Source organism: Trachurus japonicus, chromosome 22 (genome assembly GCF_045865225.1).
Source record: "Trachurus japonicus isolate A0001 chromosome 22, Traja_1.0".
Classification (NCBI taxonomy): domain Eukaryota; kingdom Metazoa; phylum Chordata; class Actinopteri; order Carangiformes; family Carangidae; genus Trachurus; species Trachurus japonicus.
This window is the reverse complement of record NC_140928.1, coordinates 27,955,125-27,976,787: the sequence shown is the minus strand read 5'-3', so window position 1 is coordinate 27,976,787 and position 21,663 is coordinate 27,955,125. Positions and strand designations below refer to the sequence as shown.

The window sequence follows — 21,663 nt, the reverse complement described above, 5'->3', positions numbered from 1 at the left end:
CAATTAAGTTTGAATCACAATCAGCCTGACAATGCGTGCGCTTTTTGTGAGCCTCACGCTGCGCCAGAAAACACAACAAGTGGTCAATGCAAATCCCTCATGAATATTGATCCACACATTATTCCTGTGGAGGAGCAGCGTTACAAACACAACAAAGCCGACGCTCTGTTGATGCAACAAACAGCACGGTTTCCAACATCGGACGAGGTGATCAGACCTGGAGGTGAACGTCTGGAAGGAACAGTGCTCAGTGGGAATGTCAGGAAGTCATGGCATGGAAATGGAAAGACAGCTCAAGGTCAAACCTGATACAGTGGAGCAACTATCCAGAACTAGCCGGTTATCATGCCAATATTAATAGAAAAATTGATGTGATAGAGCATGACTTAAAAGGATAGTTCAATATAATATTTTGGCAAATTGGCCCATTACTATAATCCCTCTAGTAGTACAGTATTAGTAGGAGTAGGTTCGTTACCTTTAATTGTCGGTGCAAGCTATTTTTAAAAACGCCCGAGCCGAGCTACAAGCTGCTAAGAGCTACATTACAGAGAATGATGGGATTTCTTGGTTTCCCTCATCAAATACACAATCCCAAAACGCTCTGGTGGACAAGTTGTGACCTGCACATTCACCACGTTATGAGATAATAACGGAACGTTACGAGAGTTACAAATGCAGAGACTGCTTGCCGAAAAACTGCCTCCGACAGGAACGTGCATCAGCGGTTCTGCATAAATTTGCCTTAAAAACAACTCTGTCTGGTAACGTTGTGTTATTATCTCATAGCGTGGTGAATGTGCAGGTCACAACTTGACCACCAGAGCGTTTTGGAGTTGGATTGTGTATTTGATGAGTTTGATGAGGGAAACCAAGAAAGCAGCTCGCGGCTCTGCTCCGCTTGCACCGACAATTTAAGGTAACAAACCTACACCTTGGGATTATGGCAATGGGACAATTTGCCAAAAATGTTGAACTATACTTTTAAAGGTAGAGTCTGTAAGTTTGTTCAATTTGGGCCCCTCCTTTTAAAGTTCTCCTTTGAAGATCCACTATTACCACTGACATCTGCATCTGAGGCGGTTCCACCAGGGGCCGAGTCCTGGGCGTCGGCCATAAGCCCATAAGCCCATAGGTGATGATGATGGTAATGAGTCTTTTTTTTGTTTTTTGAGAATATCCTACAGACTCTGCCTTTAATATCGGTGTTGTTTCTTGGTGAGGTAAAGAATAAATGTCACTGAACTCAACAGCTTTTCTTCTATTGAACTATAAGCTATTAATTCTGATCAGTGGCGTGCACAGACTTTTTGAAGGGCAGGGGCGAAAAGGAAAAAAAGGGCACATAATAGCGCGTCCTCGCCACTGAAGAGGGCACTTTAGCACGCGTCTTGGCTTCCCTGAGGGCACTTTAACACGTGTTTTAGCTCCCAAGAGGCCACTTTAGCACATGTTTTGGCTCCTAGATGTGGCTCCTTGAGGGCACTTTCAGGGCTGCCAAGTTTCAGAAAATGACAAGAGTGAGACTGTAGCAACAAGGTGCGTTTGGCCGACGACCACAGGTCGGCGGCGAAAAAATTTTGGCCTTTTTTAACATCGATTTGGCCTGTTTTAATATCGATACCTTAAGACTAAAAAAACGTCGATTTGGCCTGTTTTAATATCGATACCTTAAGACTAAAAAAACGTCGATTTGGCCTGTTTTAACACGTGTTTTGGCCCCCAAGAGGGCACTTTAGCACACGTTTTGGCTCCTAGAGAGCACTTTAGCATGCATTTTGGCTTCCAAGGGGGCACTTTAACATGTGTTTTAGCTCCCAAGAGGCCACTTTAGCACACGTTTTGGCTCCTAGAGGGCACTTTCAGGGCTGCCAAGTTTCAGAAAATGACAAGAGTGAGACTGTAGCGACATGGTGTGTTTGGAAAATTTGGCCTTTTTTAACGTTGATTTGGCCTGTTTTATAATATGAATGCCTTAAGACTAAAAAACGTTGACGTTTTAACACGTGTTTTGGCTCCCAAGAGGGCACTTTAATATGTGTTTTGGCTCCCAAGAGGGCACTTTAACATGTGTGTTTTGGCTTCCAAGAGGGCACTTTAACATGTGTTTTGGCTCCTAGAGGGCACTTTAGTACACGTTTTGGCTACCATGAGGGCACTTTAGCACGCGTTTTGGCTCCCAAGAGGGCACTTAAGCACGCGTTTCAGCTCCTAGGGGGCACTTAAGCACACGTTTTGGCTCCCAAGAGGGCACTTAAGCACGCGTTTCAGCTCCTAGAGGGCACTTTAGCACACGTTGTGGCTCCTAGAGGGCACTTTAGCACACGTTTTGGCTCCTAGAGGGCACTTTAGCACACGTTTTGGCTCCTAGAGGGCACTTTAGCACACGTTTCGGCCCCCATGAGGACACTTTAGCACGTGTTTTGGCTTCCAAGAGGGCACTTTAACGCGCGTTTTGGCTCCCAGGGGGCACTTTAGCACGTGTTTTTCAACAATTGGGCCACGAGGGGGGGCGACCGCCCCCCCTGCCCCCCCCTGTGCACGCCACTGATTCTGATGCTGTAGCAATAGAACAACTTTTGAAAGCTGTTGACTTTGACTTGTATTTCTACAACCAGCGATGATACTGTAATGTAATCACTTAGACTAGTTGACATGATTGATGTAAAAAGGGAGTCTGCATATTTAGGCTTAATATCGCAGGAAGGCAGAAGCCAGAGTTTCCTGGCTGCTGACACATCCTGGCATCATCCTGACATCTCAGCAGCTGCAGTGGATCCACGACTGTCAGGTTGACATTGAGAGTGGCTGATAAATTTGAGACTTGAGATAGCTTCCCTTTTTTTTTTTTTTTTTACAACTGAATAGTGCTTATAGAGTAGGTATGGCTCCCTAGCACAGGGACAAATAACAGCGCTTGTATGGATATTTAGGATTAAAGTGACATGTGATGGTGTGTAATTCAATATCTGTGTTATCAAAGTGAGTGCATTCAGGCTCAGAGGATCTGATGTTGTTTTTCTGTTTTCTATAGATCCCAACTGTTAAAGTGCAGTTGAATCTTTCCTTTTTGTTATGCCAGACCACTGATGCGCGCTTATTATGCAGCATCACACAGATACCATTTAATTTGGCATCTCTTGTCCACTGCCATGAGACTGCAGCGTCTTCTGTTTCAGCCACTGAGATTTTGTGTCATTTAGTGTTCCTGCCCCGACCGACTGGTTTGGCAAAGACAGACGTCTGGCAGATGCAGAGCTTAAGAAGAAAGATATATTGTTCTGTAAAGAGAGCGCACTAATTGCACTGAGAATTCCAAATTGCTTCTGTTTATCCAGCCCGGTCGCCACAGCCTAGAGCGAGAACACACCTTTTTTACCAAAATAAACATTTTGAAACCTTGTTGTGTCTACCTTTCTCTCTCTCTCTTTCTGTGTGTGTGTGTGTGTGTGTGTGTGTGCTTTTATCTTCTCCCACAAGGATGACAAGCAGCAGTGAGTTCTGGGAGGACAAGTGCTCTGACATGGTTGCAGAATTTTAATGAGGAGATGTATTAATGCTGCATTATGAGACAGCAGCTCTTCCCTCCTGCCTTCAAACTAAAGGACACACACACAGATTCTGTCATAGGACGCCTTTTGAAAACATCATGGATTGAAATCCGTCTGTCTGACCTCAACGTTGTTATCTTTATTGTTCCCTACAACTAGACTCACCCATCCTCCGAGCCAACAGACTGAAATCAAAGACGTAGAAGGGTGTAATTACCAAATAGCTGTTTTTTGTCTCAGCTATAAAGAACAGTTTAAATGTCTGATGTTTTTAATTCCGCTGTGGTCATGGTCGACCAGGTGCCTGCACCAGACACGACTCATGACGAGCTGAATAGAAAAAGGCAATTTAGAGAAAAAAAATTAAATGATAGAAGTTTCTAATTAACTTCAGTCCATCTCACTTCTCTAACTTCGCTCCTCCTCTCTCGTTCAGGTGAAGTGGGAGACCCAGCACAGACAAATGTAACAACTACCAAGAGGAGCTGTTGTGCAAATCAGATCCCACCTTCCTGCCATGAATCGATATGTGTTTGGATACCTCACCTGACCGAGCCACTGATCCCAACACTGTGAGTACCAGAGCGGATGGCATTTTCACACTGACATCCCTTTATGTACATTAACAAGTAATGATCTCCAACATCAGATGAAGTTTCTCTATCCAATTGACAGCTTCCTGTTACTTTAGTGTCATATTACACATAAGTTGTTTGTTGGTTTCATTTACTGTTGACTGTTCCCTCATAGTTCATTATGCTCTTAAACTAACTATAGATGATATAGTGCCTATAGAAAGCCATCATATCTTGCCAATAATATCATCCCCTTGTCAAACCTTTTCTGAAAAAGTGTCACACTCAGTCTTGTTTAAGCTATTCAAACAAACAAACAAAAAAAACACCTGGATGATTCTGTTGTCAGGGATTTCATTATGGTCAGATGAGACTACTGTAGGATTTAACTCTTTGGACGAAAAAAGCCAGCCTCGTAAACCAGCCTCTCGCGGGAATGCATTTCATTTCATTTCTCAGAGAGTCTGGCCTCATCCCCCCTCTAAGCGTTTGGGGGGCGGGAGCTGGGCGGGAGTAGTAGCAAAGACGGTTTAATATCTTTGGTAGTAGCGTTGACAGACAACCCCATTCAGCCAATCAGCAAGTTGGTGTAGTGACGGGGCTTTGCACCAGTCGGTCTCTGATTGGCCAACGTGCTGTGTCAATCACAGCGGGCGACGCTGATTGGCTCGGCCTTCTGAGGGTTTCAGGCCAAACGCTTAGAATGGGGATGAGGCCAGACTCTCCCTCGGAATTAAATGAAATGCACTTAGAGAGGCTGGTTTACGAGGCTAGAAAAAAGCGGCATGTTCTGTGAAAACCAAACACAGCACACCACCACACACCATATGTACTGTGAAGCATGGTGGTGGCAGCATCCCAGAAACATGATGGGGATGTTTCTCCTCATCAGGGACTAGACAGTTGGTCAGCATTGAAAGGAAGTGGATGCTGCCAAGTTCACCCAAATTCTTGTGGAAAATCTGTGTCCCTCTGTAAGACATCTGAAAATGGCAACGATCCAACGATCCAACGATCCAACGATCCTTCTGTATTTACCTCGAAAACAACTCTGTGTGGTAACGTTCTGTTATTATCTTGTACTGTGGTGAACGTGCAGGTCACAACTTGTCCACCAGAGCGTTGTGGAGTTGTTGGATTGTGTATTTGATGAGTTTGATGAGGGAAACCAAGAAATCCCATGAGCCTCCGTAGCGTAGCTCTGAGCAGCTCGCCGCTCTGCTCCGCCATTCTAAAAACTTGCACCGACAATTAAAGGTAACAAACCTACTGCTATGGTTATAGGGATTATGGCAATGGGCCAGTTTGCCAAAATGTTGAACTATCCCTTTAAGCAAAAGGGTGATCTATGAAGTATTAAACCAGGGGACTAATATAACTCTCATCATGTTTTTCATTTTTTGTGTTGTAAGAGATTAAATATTAAATGTTAAAGAGTAAATTTGTAAAAAAAAAAAAAAAAGAAATAAAAATCAGTGAATAAAATATACACTGATCAGCTACAACAATAAAATGATAATAGTCTTCAAAACCAGGGATCAATACGCCCGGACCCCCCACATCCTGTGTCTGTCCCAGCAGGTGGAGGTGGCTCCAAGTCATTTCTTTCACCGTTGACTAAATTCTTGCCAGTGAGCTCCCCTCACACAGGCCAGTCTCCAGCAGAATGATCCAGTTTCCTTAATCCCGGTGCAAAAAGCCTTTTAACAGGTGGTTTTTGAATTACTCTGATTCTGCCCTCTCCCATGGAACCAATTTACCTTTGGAGACCCAACCTGGGGCTAATACCTCAGGATCACTGAGACACACAAACCCATCAACAATGTCACGGTAGCGATTCATGGTGGGCGCCTTCCGCTGGATGTCTCCCAGGCACATTCAATGTATTTCATCTTCCCTGGGAACCGGGGGAAACCTCAGGAGCCCCCAGGGAGAGCTGGAGAGGGACGTCTAGAAGACTGTTGGCCTGACCGGACCTGGGATAAGTGGAGCTTGGACTGGGGGATGGCTTTGTGGCTGATTGGTGTAATTTATTTCTTTTTTTTTCTTTCTTTTGTTTTTTTGTAGCTATGGAAACTGCAAATATGATTTTTTAAATAACATCACTAATGGTTCAGAATTAGCACTCTCAAAACAGACCAATGTATAATTAAGTACTTGTTAACCTGTTTTAATGCTGTGACTGATCAGCGTGCTCACACAATTTTCACATATTTATTTCATCATTTCTATTCTATTGTATCTTGTTTAGTTTGATTTATTTCCGATGCACAGGTATCTACAGTACGGGAATTTTTGAAATTCATGGAAAGTCAGAAAAAAAAGAAAAGATGGATGGTTGGTGTCCTCACAGTAAGAAAGACCCAAACTTTTTTCTTTATCCTCCTGAGACAAAACACTCTTCAAACTCTCTGTTCACAAAAATGTGACATTCCTCACCTAATCTCCTTAAAACCATCCCATCACATATCTTCAGTGAGCATGTGTGCTGCTTGCCCCCACGATGATTGGATGATATAAATCACTTCAGGGGGGACACAAACCGTAAGCGTTGTGATTTACCGAGCTGGATTAGAGTCTTAAGCTATCTCCCCGAACTCTCCTCTGCCCTCCTCGTTCTATCGCTCTCTCTGGGAGAAAATTGGCATCATTTACTGCTGCCACCGCAGAGCTCATTGTCCCCCATTATCCCAGGGACAAAGCTGCCATGACATTGAGTTAATCCGTGCTTGTTTCAATTTTGCTTTTGAGGGAAGAAAACAGATAAGGAGTTCAGGTAAAGCGATGGAAAGGAAGTGCCGCACTGGAGGCGACATGGACTGCAATGATTGGGACGGTTAAGAGAAAGATCAAATGCAATCTGCCAGGCAAATTGGGCTGATTTCCTCAGAGAAGTCATGGATGCGTTGGGCGTACCTGGGAGGTTTTTGTCTCTCTGGAATTGATGGAAAGCTTCTTCTGAAACTGAAAATTGCTTCCAAACAATGTCAGACACACATTCTGTACAAAGACAACTCTGCTCAGACTAAAATGAAAATTTGATGAAATCTAGGGCATGGAGAACGGTGCATGCAGACACTTTCTCCCTCATCAACATCTTTATAATCAGCACCGCCAAGTGAAACGTGAACTAAAGAGAAAACACTGGAAGTCCCTGGAAGGACAATTGTCCTGTCTTGGCCTGTTCCGCTGAGAGGGAAATGTCATCTGTAAAGCTCACTGTCTTAGACAAAGCTCTTTCCTTCAGTCTAATTATAGAAAGTCCAAGTTATACACCGCATTGTGGACCTAGACTAAGCTTACTTAATTACATCCACTGAGTATAGCTAAGAGAACGGAATTAGCTCGGAGAGAGGGAGGCAGAAAGTTGATCCAAATATGTCTGCCAAGTAAAGCCACTTTTCCAGGCTTCCAATAAGAAGGTGTACAGTAGTTTAGGTTTTGGTATTAAAAGGGAATTAGATACTTGATGTCTTTTTCTCCTGGCTCAGAAACCAGCAATATACTTAGCAACGTCTTATTTTGCCAGTTGGTTTATAACTGGCAGAATATAGCCTGTTGACGATCACAATGACATCACAATAACACTGTTACATATTGTGAGAAAAGTAGGATGCAGCATTTCTGGAGCTTAATACTTGGATCTTCAGGCCAAGAATTAGTCCTCTGGTACCTGAAGCAGTGATTTTGGACCTGTTCATATTTCTTTGTGCAGGTCTCTAAACTTTCTAAAAGGGTATGCAGTTTATTTAACATGACATAAGACAAAAAAGACATTGGGATAACAGTACATGATTACATGCGTTATATATACACCTGTACAACCTGACATAATCCAGTACTGCTGATTGGAATGAAAAGGTGTTCCAAATCCTCTGTACCCTCATGTTGATAAAAACATAAATAAGTGAATACTTAGTTTATTAATTGCCAAAGAGAAATCCATAAGAAATAAATCCATATTTATCATATGGGGTCCTTGAATGAAACCTTGAGACCCAATACTAAATATAAAATATTCAATAAGTTCACAATTAGATGAAAAAAAAGAATGTTTAGTTCACAACACTCACAAAATGCAGCTCACTTCACCTAATAGACACAGGGTCACAGTTGTGCGTCGCAGTGATGTTGTAAAATGATGAAATGTAGTTTGTCCACAATTTCAATCCTATCATTCCCTACTGAATAAACTATAACATTCATGAACAAAGCAGTGATTTCAGACTGATTCTGTCCAGGTTAGACGGTAGCGGGCCAGCAGCAGCAGCAGCAGCAGTGGCGGCGGCGGGGGCGGGGGCTCACCCACCGAGCCGTCACTGACAGAACGCTTGCTTGACCTTCACTGTGCTACTTTCTGCTGTGACCCAGTCATTTGTGAGATATATTGGCAGAAACGCAGCGCTGGATGTCAGGACCTTGGCCGCAGCTTCACGATTTGATTCAAAGATGGGCAAGCTCTGACAAAATCAGTGTCACCGACCACTGCCAGTCAGACGGTACTGAAAGTAATTAACAACACACACACACACACACATACAGTATATCCCTTCTCTTGTGTTCAGGTTTTAAATGCATAAAAGTACCACATAGATTTGTGTTTTTTTTTTACAAAATTCTAAAATTTAAATTATGATATGTGTGGTGTTAGGGTCAATTTTGACCCGGTTATAATGATAAGAACAATAATGAGAGTTCAAAGTGAAATCATGAGTGCAAAACCAAACGTTTCATGAATAAGGAAGCCTAACAATGTAACCAAGAGATGAGAAACAAATGGGATGATAAATAATTGTTTTTAGTGTGTTTTACAGCTCAAAACTGACCCTAACACCATAGATGGTAGCAGAAAGCTGACAAGAGGAAGGTTCAATTGAAGCCAAGGGGTTACTGACAAAAAAAGACCCAGAGAACCACACCAAAATATATTGAAACCAATATTTTCATGAAGCCTAACAATACAACCAAGAGAATACAAACAAATTGGATGAAAAAAAAAGTTTTTAGTGTATTTTACAGTTGATTTAAAACACGGGTGAAAACTGACCCGAACACCATAGATGGTAGCAGAAAGCTAACACAAGACGAAGGATATACACACTAACACACACTCTCTGCTTGGGGCACAGTGAGGTTTAAATCTCTCTCTAGATAGAATATTATTGGCAAATTAAGCAATTAACTAGAAACAGATTCATGTAGCGCTCTAATGTCATTTAATGTTTGTGCTGAAAAATGAATCTGGAACATTTTTCAGATCGGGGGAGAAGACGTATCCCATTTGTTGAAAGCTGAGAATCGCCCTCCTCCTCCGTCCCATCTCAGCGTGATATCAAAAAGATGATAGCGAGTTAATATCAGCGTGCGATCTATTGATTGCACTTGTCAGCGTTTACAATCTGGGCTCATCCGTCGGTCTCTCTGTCTCATTAGGAGCCGAGGTGAGCCCGTCCTCTACCTGACAGACTGCTGCTCCCTCATCCATCCAGCCAGGCCGGTCCTGTTACTCCGGCCTCGCCGACCGCTCCTACAGCTGCGCTATCATGGTTCACTAATACTCCTCATTAAGCCAGCCCCCCGCCCCCCCAGGCTCTCGTTACTGTACATCTATTCCCACATGCCTTGTACCACACTCGTGGCTTTCATCTTTGGCAGCATGTGCAGATGTCATGAATTTGCCATGTGCAATATCGTATGTGTGTCAGGATTCTGATGTCTCTGTCAGCTGCAGGACAGGACCTGATAAAATGGGAGAAGGCAGCTGCTCTCGCTCCGGCCTGGTGGAGGGGAAATTTCATGGATTACACTCTCCTCTATAAATGTTACCTTCTCTTTTTTTTTCTTCTTTTGACCATCCCCACATTCACCTCCACTGGGGATCAAGTGCTTTTTCTTTTGGACTCAGGTTAATATCTTTCTGTTTGCTTTCCAGAATCAGTATGAGTCACAGAAACAGCTGTGATATCGCGTGTGCTCGCCGTGGTTGACACTCCAGGTTGAGCCTCGGGGTGCCATCCATCTCTGCATTGTATTGCTGTTATTCTTTATGTTTCTTCTTATTGCTGTGTTTCCTATATAGAACTCCATCCTGAGAGTGGAAAGACAAATATGCTTTTTATAGCCTGAAAAAGTGAATCTTCCCTCACACTGGATAATTCTGTCCACTCCTCAGCTCGTGTAAAGGTTGTGGCAGCGTGGCAAATGCTCAGGGGATCTATATTAACGCTGCTTTGAAGTTATCCGCGCGGCCCCGTGAGCTCTTTGGATTTCCTTATTAAAAAGCCTCTCTGATTCATCTCAGAAACAACTGAGACCAATTGAAAGGTGCGTCGTCAGAAGGGGGGGCAAAACCTGCAACCGAGAATCCCGAGCGAGCACGCCCATCCAGGCGTGTAACCTTGCCTGACAAATGGTGCTAAAGCTCCGCTGACAGGGAGCGTGAGATTGGTTTGAAGGATACAAATCATCCGCTGTGAGACTGAATCACAAAGTTGAGCAGCTTTGGCTTTCTATCAGAAATATGCTCTGAGTGATGGGGTGTTCTATTTATATATGACTTGTAGTTAGGAGGTTTTATTATCCAAGAGAGAGGGAGGGTGGTGGTGTAATACTGTACCAGTGAGGGGAGTTAAATGCATGTGACAGGGTATTAAAGTGAAGAACCAGGGGTGGAGAAGGTGATAACAGCTAAACATCACTTATAAAAGCAGCATCACGTTTAGTGTGGCTTAAACCAGCACAAACACATCAGCATCTGCTAAAGGTGAAGAGAAATAATACTTTCTGAATCATTAACAACTTTTTTTCATTTAGCTTGAGAGAGAAAAATGTTCTCATAGTTGTTTTTGTGTTTGTGCCTATACCACATAGTCATGGCTTAGAGGGGAATGAGGGTGTGAGCTGCCGTTGCTGAGGGAGGCCATGACAGACGTTTCCTGTGGGGTAGACGACTGCAGAAACACAGAATTTGCTTGTATTAGTTAAATTGAACTTGTAGATTTAACCTTATGTAGAGTCAGTAGTTGTCAGGGCTGAAGTCATGAACAAAGGCACAGTACAGGAAAGCTGATGCAGGTTTGAAGGAGGTTAGAATTCCACCTTGCAGTTTAACTCAAAATGTTTGAGTGTATGAACATTTGATACATGTACTGTGAGATTTAACGGAGATATATTATGGAAATATCACTTTTTGAAGGATCTTTAACATATATTTGAGTGTTCGTCTTTTCCTTCAGCCCCCAAAATGTGAGAATTGACAAAAAAAATTGTGTCACTTTCAGGCTCGTAGTTTGAAATCCATGTGGTTTTACGAGCTGTTCCTCAGTTATCATCCAATGATGTCATTCGTTTTCAAATTTGCATAATACCACCCCTACCTGAGTACAGGTACTGGGAGAGGGGGTGGGACGGGGTGAGCAGTGGCTCATTTTCATTTCACAGTTCATCACAGTTTTTTGGCAAAATCTGAATATACCACTCTGAATATATTTGTATACGTTTATAATCCAGAAGTGAAATTTGTTTAGTTTTCGTAGCCTTATAATTCTTATTTTACACATGTAGCAAGGGTCTTGCTTTAGACAGTGTTGCCATCTTGCGCCGCCATGTTTGTACGGCAGCCCGAATGGACAATCCAGCCAGACTGTTTTTTTGTCCTCAGAGGCCACCGTCACTTTGTCGACGGGAGGGGTGAGTGTGAGCCAGCGAGGGAGCGTTGCAAACTACAATCTGAATGCTAGATATCACGGTTTTCCCCCCATTTTACACACTGGACATTTAAAGGGACAGACACTGAAACCAATCGTTCTGAACAGGGCTGTTTTGAGAGCTGTGGTGTTTGATCCTTGGGGTATTTTGACCAAATCATGTCACAGACATGTAAGACACCTGGGAACTATTTCAATTTGTGGCATAATAATAGTCAGGTTGAAGTGATCTCAACCTTTGACCACAAAATCAGTTCATCTCATTTTAGTCCAATTGGATGTTTTTGAAGGTCCATGAAAGCAGGACAGAGATATTTTACTCACTAGAATAGGACAGCAGGACAAATGACCCAAAAATACACTGCCTTGGGCTCTGGCTCAAATGTGAACAGAAGAACAAACAGGCAGATGAATCAATAAAATGGTAGAAAAACAAACGGGAACAGCCAAGACACGACTTCATATGAGGAGCACGAGCAAAAAACAAAAACCAATGATTGGACAAAGAGCTGGAATAGGTGATGTAGGGCCGACTGGGCACTGAGGAACAGATGTGTAGGTGGGCGGGGCAGATTATCATCTGAAGACATATGGTGGTGGGTGAGAGCAAGAAGGAAGACAGATGTGGGGTGATGAGGGCACAAACACAGGCCAGACACATGAGGAGAGGGGAATGTAATGTGTTGCAATATGAGGCAGAAATTAAAGATGTGTGGCTAAAAAAGCTAATTAAATACCATCAAAAACTATGCCAGCCAATTAATGTCTGAGTTATTTCTACTTGTTAGTGAATGATTTATATCACACACACAGCCTAATATTCCCATCAGACTAAATGTATTTCCTGTTTCAGGAAGGCAGGTCATTCCCTCTGTGTGCTTCAATGTGATTAAAATTAGACACAAAAAATCACATCTGTTGGAGGATACTGTATAAAACAAGAATCTAAATATTTATTTAGATTCTTGTTTTATACAGTATAGGCTACAGTAGCTGCACAGCAAAATAATAGATTTTAGATTTAGATACTTTATTGATCCCAAGGGAAATTAAATCATAGTAGCAATAAAGACATACGAAGAGAAGATAATGTAAAGCACATAAAAAGCAATAACACAAGAGCTCACATTTGAACACCCCCCCAAAAAAATATACATCCAAATGTTATAATAAATATAAAAATAGAATACATAGCAAAAAAAAGAAAGATAACTGAAATGAAAAAAAGTCTCTCTCTATGTCATGTCCATTATTGCTTTCCATCACTCTTTACACTAAATTTTGTCGAGTACAATTTGGTCAAACTGCACCATAGGCTCCACCCCTGGTCCCACCACAGTGTGTAATTGGGCATAGTTGATTTTTTTTAAAAATTCTAGCAAGGGCATTTAGTTTTTTTCTGAAGAAGCTCCCTTGCACCTCCTTATGAAAAGTAATGATAGCAGAGTCTATTGAATAAGCCCTTGGCTGGACGGCACTGAAATGCAATACACCTCCTCACACTTGGATTTGTCTTGTCAGTTCATTCCATTACTGAAAACAAACAAAAAACCCTCAACTGTCATTTTTCATGTATTTTTCACAGAGTTTCGACACAACAGAAGGAGCAAACGCAACACACCTGTAATATTCATGCACGTGTGTTACGTCTGTCTTGACGTAGCCAGGACATGCTAGCAGCAGTTAGAGTCTATTGCGTCGGTTAAGTCGTCTTTGATAAAGGATCCACTAACGCACACGTCGGAGTTGTAGTGCAAACTGTTGCATCACAGTTCTGTCATTTAAACCACCGCTTTTCTCCTTTTGTCTCAAATGTGACAAGAAATAAAAACTCTGTCCCTGCAGTCTTTTGACAGTGATGACAGCCCAACCACAAATACCTTTTATTTCAGTTTCACCTGATGAATATTTATCACTTTTTAAATACCAGCTCTGTCTTTTCAATGATATGTAAAAACATAGTAGTGTATCTTAATCCTACATCCTGAATGCATCACTGTCTTTTTATATTTGTGTATTCAGGTGCGCAACCATGTTTTCCACCAATTTGTTACCAAGTCAAATTAATTGTAGTACCGATTTGCAGCCCAGGGAGGAGAAAAGAAAAAAAGAAAGCAAACGACACTCAGCAGCAAAATGTGAAAATGTTCTAACATATTTTACAAGTAAAAGCACAGGAACTCACACAGAGATGGTGAGAAACACACTGACATGCACAGTTCAATTCTGGAGTTGATGGCAATAACAGATGTGCTCTCTGTGAAACAAGCATTCAGAAATCAAGTCGTTTATTATTCACGCTGCTCATTTTTAAGCATGCTTCATTTAGTCATTTTCCCAGCGTGCACCCACGACAAAACACAGTCAGTAAGAAGTGCCCAGTTGTCAGTAAAAACAGACCTCATAGCAACCTGTGAATGGAAACACAATATTTATTTAAAAAAGATAGAGAAAGGATCTCAACAACACCGTCCTTATGAAGATGCTCAAATGTCTCCCATTCACACAGAATGACGGATTTAAAATACAAATATTTAAACTAGTAACCCTTAATCTTCATAGAATAAACATGTGGACACTGTGGTGTAATTATGGTGACAGGATCTGCCAAAAGCAACAAAACAAAAAGACACATTGAAGAAATTGTTGTTAAATAGCTTTTTTGCACAGGTTACAAATATGTGTTGACACATGGTGAGTTAGCCTCCTGTCTAAGAGGCAAGGACATGGTTTCATGGTTAATATTTTAATATTTGTCTTTCATTCCTAAATCATGTCTGGTTCTTCCTGTCTTTGAGGAGACACACCTGTAGCTTGTTGTTGTGATTGTAGGCTACCTGTTCATTTCCTCTGTGGGCGTCCATGGCCTATTCATCAGCTTGTCTCAGGCCCGTTTACATGTAGTAAAAACTGTGATGTTTCCATGTTTTCTGGCCTTTTGTTTGCACAAAAATGATTATCTGAAAACTGAGTGGAGATTTGGAAAATCAGAAACAGAGCTTTAGCAAAATGTAGCTACCGTATGCTACATTTTTACCTCAATCAATAAGCTCCCAAATAATTGTGATAGTTAAAGGGATAGTTCACACAAAATTCAAATTTCAGAGTCCTCCGTGCCTTCTCTGAGTTACAGGGGGTCTCGGCGTAGCAGTGCATGTCCATATGACGGTTGCGAATGGATACCACTTTTCTTCGTCCAAAAAGACACACCAAAAACATCCAAATACCTCCATAGTGCTCGTCTGTAATGTCCCTCTTGTATTGAAGCCCCAACATGAGAAATTGTCCCGAAAGAAATGAAACAAGTCTATATTTTAAGCTTGTTTGTAGCGGAAGCTCCCAGTGTCTCAGTTCACTGCTTTGCCTGTGTCTGTGCAAATCTTGCGTGATTTGCATTGACACCCAGTTCACGGCTCCGCAAATCGCGCGAGATTCCTGCAGAGCAACACTGGGAGCTTCTGCTACAAACAAGCTTAAAATATAGACTTATTTAATTTGTTTCGGAACAATTTCTCATGTTGGGGCTTCAAGACAAGAGGGACATTACAGACGAGCTGTGTGGAGGTATTTGGATGTTTTTTGGTGTGTCTTTTTGGATGAAGAAAAGTGAGGCCCATTTGCAACCGTCATATGGACATGCAGTGCTGCGCCGAGACCCCCTGTAACTCTGAGAAGGCACGGAGGACTCTGAAACTTCTCCCAGCCCTTAGTCCACATGAGGGTGAGTAGATAATGAGTGAAATTTGAATTTTGGGTGAGCTATCCCTTTAACTACATGACTTGTGACTTGTTACAGTGAGAACAGAGGCTCTCTGTCTTCACCTGGCGTCTCACGGCTGAAAACCAACCTTGCAACATCAGTGTAGTACCTGGCCGCCGCCCCGGTGTCCCAGCTCTCGACGCTGCACCGCAACACAAACGCGCTCCGTAACCCGTAATATTTTGTTCATGAAGGTTAAGTCTACACAATCACACACGCCCTAACATTGTTTATGGTACAGTATGTGTAACGTTATCCACTGCTCCATGGATTGATTTTTCACCGGCTTTGTTGTAAACAAATGCACATGGGCGAGAGGAGTGTAACCAAAACAGCGGAAAACCAAACTGCATAGTTTCCCGTTAAAGGATGGATATTGCAGCTGTCAGGTGGAATCTATTTGCCTGTCTGGAGTACGAGGCTGCAGAACCCTTCACATCCTCTCAAGCACTTGTATTTAGTGATCCTTTATTGGAGAGGCCACTTGTCATTTAAATGCATATACAGCTGACTTTTTTCTTTCTTTCCAGAGCTCAGGATCTTTGTTTGAATATCTTCCACCAGGAGGGGGATAAATCTAAGAGGCACTTGAAGACGGGAGTACTTAGAGTGAGTGACGGCTATATGTAGCTGTATATTGATCTTAGGAGACACGTTACACTGGCACTGGTTGTTGTTCTGCAAAATGGATGAATCAGTTTGTGGCATTAAGCCACTTCTGCCTCTGGGGTGTTTTTCCTCTTTAAATCCTCACTTGTGACTTTGTTGTTTATTCTTATTTTATTTCAGATTTAATTTTTACGTTAAGACACTTTTATTGTCTAGAACTATGTGTTCTGTATTTGAAAGGTACTGTGTAGGCTATCAGAGTAACACCTGGGGAGGAACAGCAGTCAAACACACCACCGGGCATTGTTTGAACTTGCTTGGCTCACCACTGGCCCACACATCCACCAACCCTCCAAGTGAAAGACTCCAGATGGCAGGTCGGCCTGTGTCATCCAAACTGGAGTGAATGTACTTCTGCACTCCTCCATACTTAGATGTCATCGCTGACATAGTTTCAGCTCTAAGCAGGCCAATGAACTCAGCCCACTTGTAAAGCTATAACGGAGCAACGATGGTGGCTGCAGACGGAAAAACTCAAAATAAGTGAGACCTGGAAAAATCAAAACTCACCTCATCTCTCAATTAATGTATTTCAGGGTTTTTGCCATAATTTGTCACTTGTACATAATTATAAATATTCAAAGAAGTGACACAAGTCTTACTAGCTGAAAAGCCACTTCCACAAGTTCAAATAATGTTTTGTGTTCAGTGCTCCGGAGAGAGTTATTTTTCCAACGAAATGACCTTGGTGATGTCATCATTGTTGTTTCATGTTGACATGATGATGAAATAAAGATGAGTTAAAACGCCTGTTTTACAAATTGGAAGTCTACCTTTCAAAAGGTGTGTGTGTTTGTGTGGAGTGAAGGGTCAGTGTCTTTAGAGCTTCAGTCATGAGGACTAAAGTCAGGATTTCTCACTGTCTCCTGCTGGATTCATCCTATTGATTTTCTCGATCAGCTCAGCTGCTGGCTGGATTGTCATGACATAACATTCATGTAGCCCCTCAGGATGAACTCTATCTCCTCTAATACCACCTCCAAAGCTGCACTTTGCACTACTTATGAATGAACTGAATGAATGAATGAATGAATGAATGAATGAATGAATTATTTTATCCTCCTGACCAGGACATCCTTGTAAAAGAGATTGTTAATCTCAATGGATCCTTCCTGGATACATAAAGGTTAAATAAAATAAATAAATAAAAGTGAGCCAGAGTTGGCCAATGACGCAAATTTTCATCCGCTGTCCCTGGCCAGGTGTTAATGGCAACCTAAAAACCAATAAAAAATACATCTAAGTAATTCATAATAATGTGAATTTACATGGTAGGCTATAAAGTTCATATTAACAAGTCAAACATGGCAGCAGTAGCACATACACTTATTGATTGCACATAACAGAGTATACCTTGTAGCGCCGCATTATGTAATAATAAAACAATATGTGACCAAGTTTGCCACATTTTGTAATAAGTTGTTACATAATGCACAGAATTATTACATTTATTTCATTAAAAAAGTGCAACACCCATATTTTGTAATAATTCGGTGCATTATGTAACAACTAATTACAAAATGCGGCAAGGTTTATTACATATTGCATTCAATCATTTTATTACAAAATGTGGCGTTGTTACATCATGAGGTGAAAATGTATTACATAATGTGGTGTTACATACCTTGAACATGTTTAGACTAGGGTTGTATATCTCCACCACTGAGGCCGATTCGATACGCATCTCGATACGCTGCCACCGATGCGATACATTAACGATACACTGAAGCTCCTGTCGATACGATGCGATACGATTCACTCCTATTCACGATACGATGCGATTCAAAAATGATTTCATAACGATATGACTTAATTACAAAGAGATTTGGTTCAATATGATGTATCAAGTTTGGTACAGTTGTGATACGAGAGTTTCTTAGCCCACATCAGGTTTCTTACCTCAATACCACTATTCTGTTTTACTCTCTGTATCAATTTGAGGGATGTATTTAATATTTGGTTATTTTTTATGGGGCAAACAACTCATATTTGAAAGGTACAGTCTAGAGCTTTTTGCTCAAAAATAAATGCTAGACTTATACAAATGAAATCCAGTTTAATCATCACCTATGGGCTTCTAGTCCTGTGTGGTGGTAAGTCTGCATTTTGGTCTTTTGCTGTTTTAATTATAACTTTATTTATATAGCACCTTTAAAAACACAAGTTTACAAAGTGCTTCACAACACAACATAAAAGAGACAAGTCACAGATGTTTTGTTGTGCATGGGACATTTCTGGGTGAAGAGTCTGTGTTTTCTCTCCAGCCAGTGACAGAGCTCAGTGGTGTAGGTCCGTGCAGCAGAGTAGAGCTAGCCCCACTAGTTGTCCCGGATGCTAACCGCTACCGCTAACTAGCAGTTAGCATCCGCGGCTACCACCGCTTCCCAGCTCACTACAACCAGAGCCACTACCACGGCCCTGCTCCTAGTTACAGCCGGTGACGGCCGAGTATTGACCCGTCGCTCCAGTGCTTCAGACCGGACTGTTTACTTTTCTTTGTGGCTCTGACTACTGTGCTGCTGCTGCTGCTGCTGCTGTTACCTGTCAGGGGCAGGAGACTGCGCACGCACGGCTTCCGTGGTGGTGCGCTCAGGTCGCCTCGGAAAATGAAACGATCGATGTAACCACGGAATTTGCCGATGTAGACAGCTAGAAGAGATGCATCGCAAATTCAACAATGATTTTTATCCGATGTGCCCTGAATCCACCGGTGCAGTCGCATCGCAAACGTTTGTATCGGACCACCGATATGAATCGGTGAATCTCCACATCCCTAGTTTAGACTGAATTGTGAACATAGTAAACATTTCACATACACAACAACACGCTTGGTCACATTGGCATTTTGTTTCAAACACTGGCCAGCTATGCTACTACTATATGCTACTATAACTGTAGATTTTTCTGCACCGCAATGAAACATTAAACTGTTATGGTGTGTGAGTTTTCATCATATCATTCATCATATTCAATAATTCAATATTCTTGTATTTATACTGTTCTCTATATTCTTGTATTTATACTGTTCTCTATCTACAAGTGCCCTGCTGAGGTGAATTTAGTGACAGTTTGGATATTCATAATAAAACAACACAAAACTGAACACATATCACCAGACTGCTCATGTACACACTCTCAGATCATGAAAGTAGAAAAATAGTGGGACTTTTGTCTCATTATTGCTTCAAGGATTTACAAGATCTTCTCCTGCAGTTTAAAAAATGCGGCCAAATGCAATTCAGTATACATCCCCAATCTACCTTGTAATTCCATCCTGTGTGTTATCTGTAGCTCCCAGCATAACAACATCTCTCTCTCCCTCTCTCTCAGTATGTGTGTCCTAGCCTTCAAGCTCTTTAAAACCGCACTGGCAGGATATAAGTGGCCTCAGATACAGAGGGAAACCACATGGACTGCGTAATGACAATGTCTGTGAATTCGATAAACCCTTTTCTCACGGGCTCTAGAAACCACCCTTGCGGAAAATGTGATTACACTTCTCTACGGGAGGTGCAGTGTGGGACGTCGTTGCAACTTGGCTTGTCATTGAGACCCCAGTTTGTCTGTTGCCTCATGCCCACTAACAACTTTGACACGCATGTAATGTCCGAGGAGGCCTATGGAGGAGGCAGTTGTGTGCGCTTTCCTCGTCCGCTTTTGAAAGCCGAGCGTGAGCCAGTTGCTAATGACTCGATGATGCATAACATGGGTGACAGCATGTATTGAAGCCTTTTTGGTGTAAACTGACTATTAAGTTGAAGGGAATTGAAATGCGGACTGAATAAAACCAATATAGTGCGGTTTGCAACGTGGACGGGGTTTCAGTTTGAGCCAGAATGCAAAATGCCTGCCAGCTGCCAGAGGCTGTTGTTTACAGCCTGATACATATTCAACTGAAAGAAGAAGAAACAAAAAAACAACTGAATTAGTCACTTACAATGTGCCAGAGAAGGGCTGTGATCCGGCCAGTGGAGAGGCTGAGCACGCTGTGGTTCTATACGGTAGTCGTCTCCCTCTGCACAGAAAAATAAAAGTGTGGCTGAAAGCTCAGAGAGGAGAAGGAATATCACACATGCTTCAAATAGTGCATCAAACAGACGAAACACCTCCTATTATGGCCAGGATGTGTTGTGTGAAGGTGATGATTTTCCATTTTGGTGCACATGTTGGCAGCCTATCGCTGACACACTGGCTATGTCAAAGTGTCATGTGATCCAGAGATTCAGCCTGTTAGGGACAGAACAAAGAAAAGACCAATTGAGAAAAAAACACTTTAAATCAGGGCCAAATTAGCAATACTGCAAAATGAAACACAATGTTAAAGCCCCAGTGTGTAACTTATTTGGCTTTTTATGAGCAAAAATCAAATATTGCTTTCATAAATACGTATTTCACTTAAGTTGAAACACACCCGCATATTTATATCGTTACAAATACATAAGTGAGCGACATACCGAACCTCGGCTGCCATCGCCATTTTTTACATTGAGTGGCAGCGTGACCGTAGGTAACCATGGAAACACAGCGGAGCTGTGGGCTCGGCCTGTTAAAACTGTCACCACTGTGTAGTGTGAGGAAGGACGGAGACACTGATGTTGCATTCAGGTGCAGTCAGGCAGACGGCCGTCGGCAAACCAACCGGATGTCATTTTACTCAACGAGAGAAAGACGGTAAAACGTGGGTCAGGTAAACAATACATCACCATGACAACATATTGTCAGGCCTGTATTGTTTTGCCTCGTGCTGGCGGACCACTTGTTTACATAGACGCTTGTTTATTCTGTTACATGCAGCGTCTGTTGTCTGTCTGACGTCTGCCCCATTTCACGTGAATGCAACATCAACAATACGTTCTGATATGCAAGCGCACCGAGATGGGGGGAACTCCTACACATTATACCTTTAACAAAAACTTAATGTAGAAAATTATACTGTCAAACCATGAAGCCACATTAGAGTTCTTAATTAAGTAAATAATTACATCTCAAAGAAAAGGCAGCCTCCCCTCTGGAACCTCCGAGTTGGCCTCCTCCACTTCCTGTCCTGCCACAATAAGAGGCCGTTGGCTTTTTGGAGTTATGGAGTGCTGCATGCAAAATAAGAGTGAGTTTTAATTCAAACAAAGACAATGGAAAATGTTAACCAGCAGTCTGTTAATTACAATGCGAGCACTCAAACCAATTAACAAGCCATCAATATAAACGTGGCATATGAACAGAAAAGACTGTCATTAGTAGTTGAAATGTGTGAAAATGCGTGCTGTGTGCATAAGATAGCTGGAGAAACCTGTTGATGTCATTCACATCAAACTAACAAATGACATAAAACTGACACCTTCCACTGTGGTTGCAATGTCTTCTTTAATTACAAGAAATCCAACACGCTCTATGTGGAGAGATAG

The 21,663-nt window shown here is 42.1% G+C and overlaps 1 protein-coding gene across 2 annotated transcripts in view; it reads left to right on the top strand.

Annotated features, from left to right (window-relative positions):
• LOC146964205 (leucine-rich repeat and fibronectin type-III domain-containing protein 2-like) overlaps positions 1–21,663 on the top strand; it is a 182,730-nt gene that overhangs the window by 100,788 nt on the left and 60,279 nt on the right. The window contains exon 3 of one of the 2 annotated variants that reach the window (XM_085767762.1): positions 3,988–4,123. The exons of the other annotated variant lie outside the window; for it this stretch is intronic. The gene's annotated coding sequence lies outside the window, so the exon portion shown is untranslated. The remainder of the gene's footprint in view (positions 1–3,987; positions 4,124–21,663) is intronic. 2 annotated transcript variants of the gene reach the window in all.